This window comes from Cyprinodon variegatus, unplaced genomic scaffold, assembly GCF_000732505.1.
Source record: "Cyprinodon variegatus isolate N-32 unplaced genomic scaffold, C_variegatus-1.0 Scaffold1, whole genome shotgun sequence".
Classification (NCBI taxonomy): Eukaryota; Metazoa; Chordata; class Actinopteri; order Cyprinodontiformes; family Cyprinodontidae; genus Cyprinodon; species Cyprinodon variegatus.
Genome location: NW_015150454.1, coordinates 2,675,249 through 2,689,955, shown reverse-complemented (window position 1 = coordinate 2,689,955; position 14,707 = coordinate 2,675,249). Strand labels below are relative to the sequence as shown.

Here is a 14,707-nt window from a genome sequence, read left to right as displayed (position 1 = left end):
TAATATAGGCACAGAAGTAGAGTGAATTAAAAGCAGTGGTGGATGCTGCTCTTTGAAACGGAGGAGGGTCAATGGTGTTAATAAAATCCAAATGTGATGTACTGCATTAACAAATGCTGAAACACATAAGACACATTTCTACAATGGGTGAAAATAGCTGTTCTGAAGCTCTGGAATAATAAACTGCAGAAACCATGACAGTTCTGACTGAATAGTCACTGCTTAATCTTGACTCCTGACTGTCTGGCATTAAGTATGTTGGCCAATCAGCATAAAGCAGCCAGCTTCAAGATCCGCCCCTATCCAATAGACCCCCTAAGAGGTTTAGCCTCGCTGGGAGTGATGTATTATATGTGTTATCCAATCAGAGCTCTACTTTCTCGCTGCTTACTTTAATTGAACGAGGATAAAACCTTTAACAGGGATTTCTCAGAGGCTGTCGAGCAGCATCCTAGTCTTCCTGAGTATAGGGGAAATGGCATCCGAAAACGGGCTAATCAATTCACAACATACTCATGAGATTAGGCGCATTGAAGCCCATATGAAATTCAGTTTTATGACTACTTTTACTAAGTTTGACAATGCATATTTTACCAATAATTTTAGGATATTTAAGTATTCAATGAAAAATCCTCACTTATCTAAAGTGATACAAATAAACAATTATAGGAATAAATAGTATAAAGGATTTAGTGGTTTATAAAATGCATTTATTTAAAAGAGATATACCCATATTCATGGTGCAACAAGAAACAACTGCAAATCACCTGAACTTTAAAAAAAAAAAAAAGGAAATATGACATTAGAGACTGACTTTTGATTAGGTAAATCTTCAGGGCATTTTCTGCTTATATATTTTTTTTTTAAACAAAATCTGGTAAAATTTGCCAGTAGTTAAAAAAGATGCCTAATTTTGAAGGTTATCTTTAGGACAGCTTTAACTGTGGTGAAGGTGATGTTTTTCTTTTATTGTTTCTCACTTCCTTCCTGTACTTACAGCCTCTTCCTCTTGGATATTGATGCTTGACTTCTCTTCCATGTTTTCATTGATGGATCATTGCCCGATTCCTATCCTACCATCCTTCCTTAGATTTTTACCCCCACACTCAGTTTAAGAAGTTTAGCATCAACATTAAGTTTTAATATATATATATATATATATATATATATATATATATATACACATATTTAGTTGAGAGCTTGATGGAAATCAGCAGAATTTCTAACAGACTTTGATTAATATAAACCAACTTAAAGTAGGGTTGATTAGGGGAGTGAGTGAAGTAGGACCTAAAGCAGGAACTAAGGTAAAATAATCCATGATATCTGCAAACAAAGAGAACCCACATGTAGAGGCATGGCAAAAACACACTGACACACTCATAGCTGAGAAAGGCAATGTGTCCACACCCTCCTTGTTCTCCTGTTTATTTGTGACATATATACTTTCGAATAATCTCAAAAAACAAAAGGGGGGGGCAATGCTGTAATCAAGTGAAAAAGCTCAGGTCTTTTAAAGTTTCGCCAAAGAGCCTGAGGTTATATCATGACTCCGTTCCAACACAATGACTGTCTGTGATCGCTCATTCTCACCTACCCCCTCACTGGATGGCTTTAAGGTTGCACCAAGCTGTTGTGTATGTGAAAGTGGGTGGCTGTTATCAGCCCCTCATTTCCAAGCCGTTCTCACCTAAACCTAACCACTGTCTTAAATTGCAATATCAATAAACTGATATAAACACATTTTTTTTGACCAGGCTGCTAAAGAACTACAACTTATGAAAGCATTTTTTTCTATTCTGAAACCGTGTGCTTTTGATCAAAGGTATTTGGCAGCATGTCGGTTTTCAGCTTTTTTTTTTTTTTTTCCATTGCACCTCTACTTTTACAACCAACTTGCTGTTGCTGCAGACTAGAGCCCATCCCTCTGTTTGGAAACGTTGCCATGGTACCGGAGGCCTGCAGTTTTTATGTGCAGGGCGTAAGAAGATAGCAAGACATGAAGAATGGAAAAAGGAAGGAAGAAAAAAATGGGAGTGAATAGGTGAATGAATAAGTTTTGTGTAACAGCAGACAGGTTTGGGCTCCAACATCTCAAAACATCTGGCTCCAATCTGGAAGTGAAAATAGACTTCAATCTGTTTCTCCTCTACACACATCGCCTGCAGATGAAAAGGATCTAAAAGTAAATGTAATAAAAAGGAAGCTATTCTGTGAAGACATGGTACATGACCTAAGATCTGAAACATTCTTCAGCTGATAATCTATATTTTATAGCTCACATCTCTTGGGAAATCATCCTTTTGGATCTAAAGTGACAACCTTCTTTCAGTTTGCTTTGTTTTCATAAGTTTAGAGTGAAAATTAAAGCTACTTTATCCACTTATAAAGTACTTAAAGAATTAAATACATAATTGTTTCGTACCCCATGCCTGCTATGCATTAACAAAACACTGCCTTATGTTTACAGTTTAGCACATTTTCTAAATCCAAATTATTCATGATCAACTTCAATCGGCCTCAATTGGATTCACTTTATTGATAAACCAAAAAACTTACAAAAGAACCTAATTTAGGAGCACTAAATTCGGTTAATCTGCAAATCAGCTAATCTGTTGATTATTTTTCCAATTAATCGATTAATAATCGGATAGTCAAGTTCCATAAAGACGATTTCCTTTTAAATCATACGGGGTAAACCTAGAGCTTTTCCAGTTGAGGAGGCTAGATAAAGCATATTGACGGGCTTAAATGCAAAATGTTAATTAGTTTTTAATTTATTATTATTTTTTTTTATTACCATACAATTTTTGTATAATTGCTGCTCAAGGTGGATTGCTCCGTCAGCTAAAGGCATGTTTTAGAGGCTCTATACTCCAGTTAACAATTAATTGATTACTAAATTATTTGACGATTATTTCAATAATCAATTTATCATGATGAATCCGATGAAATGTTTCAGCCCTAAAGGAATCCGACTTGATTGAACGAGTAATCTATTATATGACATTCTCATAAGCAAGCAAGTGGTATCAGTGGATGGTTGATGGAATGGAGTTGCAGCAGTTTCTTATCAAGAGCATACCATTTTAAAGTATTGAAAAGTGTGAGCATTTACAGGGGGAAAAAAAGCTCCAGCAGAGCACAAGTAAGGGTGATTGACCATCTGCTGTGAACTCAATGTTTTATAAAACAAAGGTTTCCAGGAAGTCTGAAGAGATATTGAGTGACTCAGTTTTATAAGGAAACATGGAATCTGCAAAGAGATATTGTGATATCAAAAAGCCAGAGCAGCATATGCCAAAGTGAAAACAAGACAAACCTGAACTAGATGGTTTAATGCTGAACCAAAGAAAAACAGTCCGAGATACATGAAACCTTTATTCTATTTGTGAAAACACAAAAGGAGCATTTTCTTAGGGCCAGTTTAGAATTGGGATTTAGGATATTTCACACTGAATACAAAATATGTAGGAAACAATTCTCCAACTAAAAAACTTATTTTTGAGAAAAAGTGGATTTTTGTTATCTTGCTCCTTTGACTTATATATACTGGACTTCTCTTGTGACAACCAAAGACGTGTTCTTTTCCCCTGAGGTTTGCTGCTTTGGATATGTTTGGATTTTTGGACCTGAGGAGAACAGGCAGGATTAAGGAGTCTATTTAACTAGTGATCTTTACAACCAGACATGGAGATAAAAGGTAGCCAGGCTTCTGTTATATTTGCCTGGCCTTTGAACAGAGATGCCAATGGTTCATCAAACACAGAGGCATGCAAAGCTGTCAAGAGAAGGAAGCAGTCATCATGAGCTTGTTGTTTTTGCTGAATCATTCGCATGGAGCTGATGGCAGGAAATGGTGGCTATAATTAAGATGAATAAAGACCAGAATTGGTTATTGACTTTGTATAGATTAGTTTTAAATGGAGTTTCATCACATATATACTCAACCTATGTATCAATCTTAAAAACCAATGTCAGCAGATTGCCTTTAATATTGTTGGATTACCACCGAAGTCTAATAATTAACTAAGCAATGCCAACTTTTTCTAAGTGAAACAAAACTAATGTTATTATGACAAACAAAATAAAGAAGTTTTTGTTTCCTTTGTACAGACAAACAATCGGTAACCTTATATTAGCGGTCTCTAAACAAAATTCCCATGTCCACAATGCCTTCCTATCATTGTTGGAGTGCATTCATGCAGGGGAGGGCTGTTTTAGTTCCAGGCAAAGGGCATCACCGACCAAACATTTCTGCGATTGCCATTAGGTGTTACACCATGGAGTGACTTTGCTTTAAGAATTAAGCAGGTAAAATAATTTACGTCACATATCCGCCAATGAAACCAGCCAATGAAACCAAGCTAATTTAACCAAGGGTTTTACATAGGGATGCGTATCGATTCAAATTTCATTAATTTATTCTAATCTGATTCTTCAGATTTAGAAAAGATTTTTTTTTCCCAATCCAATCAAATCTATCATTTGATTTTTGTTATTAAACAGGTTTTTTTTTTCAGCCATTACCAGAATTGCAAAATACAGAAGCTTGTATTATATTGCCATTCAACAGCAAATGAATAAAGTAATGATAGAATAGTTTTTGAATGGAAAGTGGAAATGCATGTTTCAAAATTCATTCTTTGGTTAAATGAATCAATTCAAAATTGGAAGAATTTTTTATTTTTTTAAACAGCTCTAGCTTTACACTCACCTAAGAAGAGAAAGGAGCTACGTTCTGATTGAGTTACCAGTGCTAAGATACTCCCACCCAAAACTTGACCAAGACTGGATAATTAATGCAATGTGCTGATATTCACAAAAGGCCCATAAAGTGACCAATAATTTCACAAACATTTATAAAGAACCCTATATGCCTCAGTAGTGAATTTTACCCATCCATGGTTATTGAAATTATTAAAACACCTAAATTAAATGATTTGGATGTTGAACAAATCATTTGAACAAAATATGTGGCACTGATATAAAAAAGCAGCCATCTTAAATAGTTGTCTTACTCAGGCTTCCTTCAATCAGACTTTTCTAACTTTGAAATCAAACTTTTGAACTTCCTTGTATAAATCACATGTACCATAACATTGGATATAAAGAAAATTATCAGCCCTGCACTGTCAAGTTAATAGAGCCTATAAAAAGCATGTTTTATGGTTTAACACCTTACAAGTATTACAAATCACATCACATGTTATTCAGAAGCATTGAGCTGGACTTTGCAACGTTTCTGCAAATGAAAAGATCAAATAGATTTGCTACAAATCAGTACTTGATATGTGTTTTTACCATGATAAAAACACATACTGTATTTGGATAGATACGAAAGAGTTTGAAAAAGAAATATTACCCATCTTTAAAGCCATATAAAAACAGCTGACAATGGACAAAAATTAGGATGCTAGTTATGGTAAAAAGAGAAACATTCCTGTTCTGCTCCAATTGTTGAATTTTCCAGGAAGCTTTCCAACCAAATTATCCAGCATTGGTCAGTGGTGCAAACCACAAACAGTGGAAATACCAAGAATGCCGGTGGCATAGAAACAGGGATCAGTGTGGCAATCAGACTACTGTTTGTCAGGATCACTTTGATTTAAGTCTAAGGGAATTCAGTTTTTTTTTTTTTTTATCTTAAGCTCCTTCCCCTAAATGGCAATGTGAACAAAGAAAGGATATTATTCTAGATTAACAGAGCAGAGAGAAAAATTTGTTCTTTTTTGAAAATGAAGGTTGCAAGACTTGAAATAACAATTGGACTATATTTTCTAAAAGTTGTTCTAGGTTCAGCATAAAATCTCTTATTTGAGATGAGGTAGTGCACAAAAAGCTGCAGACACACATACAGTGCTGCTAACTACAAAAAGCCAAATGAGTTCCACAGCAGTGATTACATAAGCAGCAAAGCCACACCATATCTGTGCCAGCCTTGATGTACAATTCACATCCACTCCTCAGAGAAAATAACGTACAGTGCAAAGTTGCACATGTGCAGATGTATTCAGACATACTGTCCGTGCTGCTGCAAGCTTCGGAAAGACGAAATGAAGGCAAACTGGCACAGAAAATACCCACTCAGCAAACTGAATCAGACCAACTTCTAATCCTTCAGTGTTTCTGTCTCATTGTTTGGCTTTGCTCCTCAGAAGCTTGTTTAATTCTTATCTTTAGAGTGAAGACATTACTTTTATGGTTTTACCTTGACATGCAGTGTAAAATGCAAGGCCTATATTGTAAAGTTTTAGCCATTTCTTAGAGAATTATACATTAGATCCCACTTTGTATTTTGCTGCTGCAGCAGCACAAAGGGCTTGGTTGAAAAAACAATTTTCCACTGATATTCAGCCATTTTCAGAAGCAGTGAGGTTTTTAGAACAGAAGTCAGAGTGGCACAGATGTAAGGAGCTATTTAAAAGAAAACAGATTTTTTTAAAGACATATTGAGATATTCAGTTTGCAAAGAGCAAGATTAGAGGATCCTGCTTCAGATCCTACAGCAACACTCTTTAAAGTGGAAATTGTTCATGTAGAGAGAGGGGGGAAAAAAACAAGCAATTTAGGCCGTGTCCACACAGAGAGAGTATCCGGTAAGCTTTTTGGTTGAATTGAGGGTTCTCGCCACATGAAGTGGCGCCAAAAACAACAAAATTTGAAGCATGTTCCTAGAGTGAGAAAGTTTGATGCCATCCTCTGTGGTGGTCAACAAAGTGGCAGGTTGGGACATGGGTGTGCCCTTGCCAACAACAACAGTGGCAGACTATGGAGTTACTCCTTCTGTCTCAGAAACTATGAGGTTTAATTTACACCAACATCTTCTGCTCCTCTGGTAGAACAACCAAAGATGATCTCCCATCATTAGAAGTGAACAACCAGATGGGCCAAAAGGAGGTATTACATAAGCTCTTCTTTTTCCTACAATTTGATGCGGATGAGCAACAGGACCTTCTTTACTTCTATGGCACTGGCTGGACATTAATATTACAAAGCTTATTACAGTTCCTCTGGAAGTCTGATTCAATTGTGATTTAATCTTTATAGTCAAACTTTTTTACAGTCTTTGGCTCTGTGTGTACGTGTCTTTAGGAAAGTACTTAGAAGTAAATGGTGTATTCTACAGGATATAAAAAACTGTTTCAAATTCAATTGGTCTGTATTAGAGTGAGAGAAAGTGGGATTTTCATCAGAAAAAAGGAAGCCTTAAAAGAACAGAGATGTTTGTTTTTTTCCCATCATATCAACACTTTCAACCTCTGTCCGTTACGGTGGAAAATCTCAGACTAAGTGTAGACTCTTTAACGAGATCTAGCTACTTTCACTAATTGCTAATAAGGATGCTTAGGACAGTTGGGAATCTCTACTTAATCCAGGAAGTTCAATCAATTTAAGACTCTTCAAAACTATTTAAAATGTATTAAAAATCGGTATCCTAAGGTCAAATATTTTTATATAATTGAAAGCTTAAAAACACTCGATGCGAAATGGAGCTTACAATATAACCCTCATTCTGAGTTTTTAGAGTGCAAAAAGGAGTACTGAACAAAAGAAGCAAAGAGCCAAACCATTTGACATCATCTCTCATTTTAAGCTACATCCTAAAAAAAGTGAGCATGTGCACAAAGGATGACAAAATGAGGAACATGAGTCAACACGTCTGGAAAGGGTTGTAACCTGTAACATGTGACACACATTTACCTCATTTCTCCTGCTAAGAGCGGATGAGGTAAGCCATGGTCCACGTCCCCACTCACTCCCCTTCACCTCACCACCTCAAACTGATCTTCACGTCAACGCTCGAGCATTTGGAGAACAACGTCATCACCTTCAGCTCGGCCAAAACCCTGCCTTGGTATAAAACTTATTTCCTACCTGATCCTAAATTAAACTTTTACTACACTACAGAGAGAGATAAAAAAAAAGAGCTTTAAACATCTTTGCTGACACATCGCTTTAAAGTCAAAACAAAACTGATGAGAAACTAGAGCATGTGGCCACCAAGGTTAAAAGAAGACTTGTAATTAAGGAAAGAAGGAAAACATGAGGAGCAGCAGCAGCCAATGTCTTTCAGAAAGCTTTGCCAACAGCAAGAAGATAAAGTTACCTTTAAAACATGGAATTTATGGCTCATAGCTTAAAAGTTAAAGCTTAGATTTGTGCTTCATGCCGACGTTTCTCATGTTCTTTTTTTATTTCCAGTGTGAGACAGCAATGGTTTCCCCTTTCTTTAGGCCAACTGTCCCGTGAGTGGAACAGCTTTTCTTAAGGGTCGGATTTCAAGAATCCAAAATTCTTTAAAAAGATTAGAGGACCAGGAAAATAAATCTGGACCAAGACATCAAAAACTCTTGATTCCTCTGCATAGATCCAAACTGAGTTTCTTTGCTCCCAAACCATCCATCGCTTCATTTTTAGATCATGCAGAACTGCTAACTTTGAACTAAAAATCAATGAACCAAAAGTGAAAGATCGTACTACTCAAAAGGTCTAACAGTTGTTTCTGGATTTGGATGAAATATTTTAACATCACAAATGAGCAAAATTGTATCCAATATGTAGTGGAGCTGCAGAGCAACACTTCTTTCCGTTACTCATCCCATTAATGTAGTTTCCACATCACCTTCCCTGAATGCAAATTCTCCCTCAAGCAACTGTGCATGCCAAACCGAATAGGAAAGCAGGTTGAGAAAATGTAAAAACGCTCATGCACTTAATCATATGCATATAAATGCAACAATACACACCCAGTGAGAGCCCTGCATTGCTGCTGCTGTTTTTCCTCCTTGCAAAAGAAAAAAAGTAAAAATATGGCTTTGATCTCTGTCAGCTGAGATTCCTCTCCTCTAAGTCCTTCCCTTCACTTCGTCCTGGATCCTGCCTCGTCAACACAACAGTCCAGTCTCCTTTTGAACCATCGATCCAGGACTTCATATCCTGACACAAGGACTTTCAAATGGATGCCCTCTTCTTCACTCCGCTCTCTTCTCACTTCACTCCAGTGTCCCTCTTCTCAGCTTTCCTTCCCCGCTGTCTGCCTTAGCACCGCCTCTGCCTCCTCCTCCTTCTCATTTTTTCCTCCCCTCTCCCACTTTTGTCTGCCAGCCCCTCAGTTTCTAGTTTGACTCCCTAACACACATAACCCCCCACCACACACACAAATCTCCTCCCCCTTTTCTTCACAGCCTGAGATTTAGCCATCCTTTCTCCTTCAGACATAATCTCCACATCAATACAGTTCTGCATCAGATTTAACATCTTTGGGATAATTCTGCGGTTTCTCTCTTATTTACTGCCGAATCCAAAGGCAGTGGGGGAACACCTCAGACACCTCCACAACTCTTGTTTCAATATCTCCCTTTTTGTTGAACAACAGTGCAGTAACACCCAGCAGTGTAACTACCAAAACAACACGGAGTAGATCAAGAGCTGTAGCCACTGCATACGGAGCGAAGGGGCGGGCTGGTTAACTCAGATGGGGGTATGTTGCATAACACTTTTCTGCACGCCTTCATAGTTACAATCTCGTCATGGTGTCTTGTGCTCACGATGGGGAAAAACGTGTGTTGATCAGCAGGTATCAGGAAAGAAGTAGACAGTCAAGGCAGCATGCACTGTTCTTTGTAATTTTCGGGGGTATGTCTGTGTCCGGTGGTTGAAGAATGAAGGTGAGCAAAAACTGAAGTGCCACAGTTTGTGCATCAAAGAAACGACAGCCCAGCAATGCCAGATTTTGGCCGCTGGAAGTCGGAAAAGACTCTGCAGCTTCAAATTAACAGTTCAAACTGGTTACATAAAAAAGGTGAAGTGGAGGTGATTCAGAGGTCCACAAAAAGCTCCACTGTGCATCTCCATTTGTAGCCCACCAGGGCTGATACATAGAGGAACCACCCTCAGATGTAAGGCTTCTATTGATGTGTGTAACAGCTAGTAAACACCAAGACTAAAATTCTTTGAAAATCATTTAAGAACGGTTGACATAGATGGAGAGGATCCATTAACATGCATTTTTAGGCCTTGCTAGATATCTTAAATCACATTAATGTCATTTCTTTGACTAGGCCATTTTAACACATGACTATGCTTTGGTCTAAATTATTCCATCCTAGCGCTGGACGAATATTTAGAACTACTAGAAGCTGAACCTGTGCTTCAGCTTTTTTTGTCCCACAGAGGAAAACAATGTCCTGCATTTGACTGGGTCAGATCCTGAAACGTCAAAAAAAGAATTCAACAGGTGTGTTTCTAAAACGTAAAGAAAGCAAAGCTGCAGTCAATGTCACAGAGCCACGCCACTTTTCAATCAAAATACAAAGCAGCCCAATACCTCATGACATGATGTTCTTAAAAATAACCAACCATTTAAAGGATTTTAATAAAAAACGTACACAAAATATGATGAAAACTATGTTTAAGGAAAATAGGGTTAGGATGTTAGTGAGGGAATAAACATCCTTGTTGCCTCAATTTTTTTTTTATTTTGAAGCTCAAAAAAACGCTACAGCTAATAACTATTTCACTTATGTGTTTTCTCTACCTCTGAACTCCTTCCTTGGATTAATTGTTTATTGAAAACTTTCATTGATTGTGAAGCTTTCCCAGTCTGCTTGCCAGATGCACACATATAATCACTGTGTATATCTGGACAAACTCATATGGAACAAAACTGACTGGTTTACCTTGCCATTCAAAAATTTCAATTTGTAGTAAAAAACATACCCAAAGCGGAGGTGTTTTACTTTGTCATCATGTCAGTCTTCTGTCTGACTCATGACATTCCTGTCAAATTGCTGGGTAGGTCCGACCAAAATAGACCAGGGGTCTACCTCGGACAGAGCTACACAAGCACAGTAGTAGAGAATCGTGTGCGGTCTGACTAGCCCCATGCATTTCAATGAGATGTAATTTCCAAGACTTCATATGACCAGGCCATCAATCAGCTTGGCCCTACTTTGTGTTCAGTAATTTCTGGCCTTAAGAAGACAGTCCGTCTCATGGGGTTTCTGTTGTTGGCAATCTGAGAGCGACCGTAAAAGAAGGACAAAGTTCTATGAAATGGAGTTGGAATTAATAACGGCAGTCAGTACAAAAGTTAACATACCATCTGAACTCTTGTTTGCTGTCTGTGGCTTACCTTGTCAGTTAGCACACTAACTAATCACAACTATCTAATCTCTTTACCAGAAAGCTGAAAGTTAGGATCTGACATCCATCTTAGCTCCCACATTTTAGCTGAGCTTAACACAATTAAGTGTTATTGAGACAGAGGAGCGAGGAAAGATGAAATGCAGTGATTAGAGGAAGGGGATGAGCCTTTTCAAAAACTGAAGCAATGAAATACATGCTTAGGAGTTTTTAGAAAACCCGGCTACCATTAAAAGTAATTACTCTATTTTTTTTTTCTTTAAAAGAAATCTGCCAAAGTTAACTGACTAAAACACCTGCATCACTGCACTTTTATAAGACAAAATCCACAATTCTTGCTATATTGTTTTAAGTTGCCATGGAGAACGAGTAGGAAAAGTGAACAATGCTGTTGTGTGCTTTCTTTTTATTCCCTTTTCCTGGAACTTTCCTGTACCTCCCTCTGAGTCACATGCTGATATAAAAAGAGAAAAGAAACTCCACTTGTGCATTCTGACTTGGCACTTTACTGCCATTAACACAGGTCTACTCTTCTCCAGCCTGAAAATACAACACCAGAAAGCTTTTTAGTCCTCTATATATGTGAGCTACTGGGTGAAGCGTGAGGGGATGTTAGTGAGCAAGAGTTTCTATTTTGTCCAAAAATGTCATAATAACCAACAAACTGAATGCATCAATGCAAAACAAAACATACGTATGTTTGTCAAGAGTCAAAAACTGTGATTTATTATTTTCCCGAAATCATCAGCAAAGCCATGATTTGCATTTTGTGCAAAAGATTGAAAGAAATTATAGTAGGTGTTATGCTAGAAAACAAAATATTGATAGCTTAAACTATTTTTAGGTCATTTTGATGTCACATTAGTTCTTTGGGGAGTTTGCATGTAATTTGGCAGCGAAATATGCAGTGAAGGGACAAAAAGAGGATGGGTGGACAGGAATGGCTACACTTTATTTTCATCTACTAACTATGTCATGGTCATGGTAAACTACAATGTAGCCACAGCTGCTCTGAGGAATGTCCTTTTTTGGTATCTGGCCAAACCTAAGATCAGCTCTACTTTAAAATCTCTATTATATAGATTTTTAACATATAGCATATAATATACTTCAAAGCAAAAAATATATGGCTATTCCTGTTTTGTTTTTTGGGTTGTTGTATTCATTGTATTCTTCTGTTAAAATATATGGCTTCCCAGAGAATCCAAAAGTCACAACTCAAGTTGTCTAGAAACTGAAGCCAGTTAGAGCTGGGGGGGCCCTGCAGATCAAAGATGATGGCTGAGAAAAACATTTTCAGGCACATGAAGAAATAATCCAACAGGTGTAAAAAAAAATGTTTTTTTTTTTTTTTTTTTTTTTGACAGTATCAATATTGGCTACCCTCAGAGAACAGGTGTAAGCCTTTACCAGTTTTTGAATGTCCCCCAATCTGAAAATGCACCTGTAGCTGCCTATGGTTGAGGCTCCATGTAGGGGTCCTGTTTGCTCTGATCAAAACATAACAGGCTCTCCAAGACATGAATTGACTAAGAAATCCTAAACTTATAACTGCCTTAATAGTTTATGGGGATCTATGTTTGGAATCAACAGAGTCTTTCCAGTTCCTCTTGCCACATCTCTCTCCCTATAATAATTCTTGAGGTTGCTTGTTGCAGATGATGATCATATTGGATAAATTGGGTCATTTTATACATATGAGCATTAATGTGTGTAATGCAGATACGCATTACAAACAGTAATAATTATATTTTTCAATCCAGGAAATGTGGTATCTTTACATCCATTAGGCAATTTATTCATTAACAGTTCCCATTGTTACTCCTATGATTTCTAAACTGATATGTGAGGTTCTGTCCGCTGGTTTTTCAACATGTTTCTCTTCTGTGGATCATAAAAAAATCCTGCAAAATTTATCGCATTGCATTCAGGTTCTCCATCGATTCTTCACAAGGGACTCCGTCCTGCAACGTCCTATAGTGCACAGCGTATAACAGGTGTAACCTGCTTAGTTTTTCAGAACAACTTCCTTTTTATCTCAACTTCTGTTGTGGCATTTGTGGTGTGTTTTTTGGTTGATGTATTGTGACTTTAGATTTTTCGTTGTTTTTTGGGGGGGATTATGTTAACCTGTATGGGCAACAAGTAAATATACCTTTAGAAAAAGAAATTAAAGAAATAAGAGGTGGTCTAATAACTTCTTTAAGGACTGTATATCCAAAACCATTTTCTTTTTCCATACTTATCCAGATTTAGAAAACAATCAAAAATTCCAGGCTTTTCCAGCCCGCAGAGGAAAAGCAAATGTATATAAAAACACACATAAGGTTTGAGCATTAAGGTCAGAAGTCCATCCAAGTAGCAAAGGGGGATTATTAATTTGACAGTAAAATTAGCTGGTTAAGATTGAAAGTTTTGACAATTAGCTAATCTCACTTTAACACTGATATTTAATATTGCAAAAAATTTAATAATCTAAATAAGTTATTTCCTTCTCAAAATAATTGCATTTTTCTTGAATTGAGGAGGTAAAATAAATACTTTGCCACTGGAACAATACAATTTACATAAGAAAAAGAAATTGCATTGTTATCTTATTTTAGGAGTCAAAAAACACTAATTCCATTAGCAAAGCATCTTATTTACCTAGTTAAATTAAGGGTACATAAACTTTAAGAAATTTTTACTTATTTGTAGATGATTTTTGCAATGTAGATGTGAACCAAAGGATCTTTAGGATTTAGCATCCTATCAAATATTGTGGCTAAAATGGAATTTATTATTGGAATTTAATTTTCCCACGCCGATTAAAAGAACTAAGATTGAATATAGTGAGCAGCTCTGGACAGCTTATACTAATAAACAGGAAATCCTGACCTGGACTTACATTTTGCATTTAATAAGGGAAGCCTCCAACAGAACTGGTGAAAAACAAAGGAATATTTAATGAAGGAAGGGGACAGCTGAACAGGGACATAATGCGCAGGACAGGAGGAAGGATGGAGGACAGGGAACACAGAAGATCAGTAATAGATACCCTGAAACACAGGGTGTGCTGCTGTAATGACCACATGGTGTTATCACCTAACAAATCTTTCAAACAGGGTCCATAATATAAAGTTCTGTGCAGTAATCTCCATTAAAGGGGGAAAAAAAGAAAGACAGGTTACTGACCGCTAAAGCTTATGAATAAGGCACTATCTAGAGGACGTTTCATATAAAAGGTGAAAAATATCGATTAGTTGTCAGGGCACTATTTGGTAATATACACACCTTTCTTCCAATCATCTAATAGAAGCAAAATGGACTCCACTACAAATGTCTGACCTTACACCCCTTATCTCCCCCCCCTCGGGTTGCTGGGACCAACTGCTTTCTGTCTCCAAAGCTCATCCTAAAACAGACCTTTCAAAGAGGGCAGGACCCTCCATTCCATAAATAGGTCTGCCTCGGTGTGTGAAAATAACAGCAAGTCGCTCTGAAGTTCGACCACTTTAAAGTTAGTCAGCATCAAGTTTGTCCATTGATCACCGTCATTGTCACCCTTAAAAACAAAAGG

General features: G+C 37.2%; 1 protein-coding gene across 2 annotated transcripts in view; it reads right to left on the bottom strand.

Annotated features, from left to right (window-relative positions):
- LOC107098179 (leucine zipper putative tumor suppressor 2 homolog) overlaps positions 1-14,707 on the bottom strand; it is a 55,095-nt gene that overhangs the window by 16,728 nt on the left and 23,660 nt on the right. Inside the window, exon 1 of one of the 2 annotated variants that reach the window (XM_015395805.1) lies at positions 8,751-9,017. The exons of the other annotated variant lie outside the window; for it this stretch is intronic. The gene's annotated coding sequence lies outside the window, so the exon portion shown is untranslated. Of the gene's footprint in view, positions 1-8,750; positions 9,018-14,707 lie in introns of those variants that run through there. 2 annotated transcript variants of the gene reach the window in all.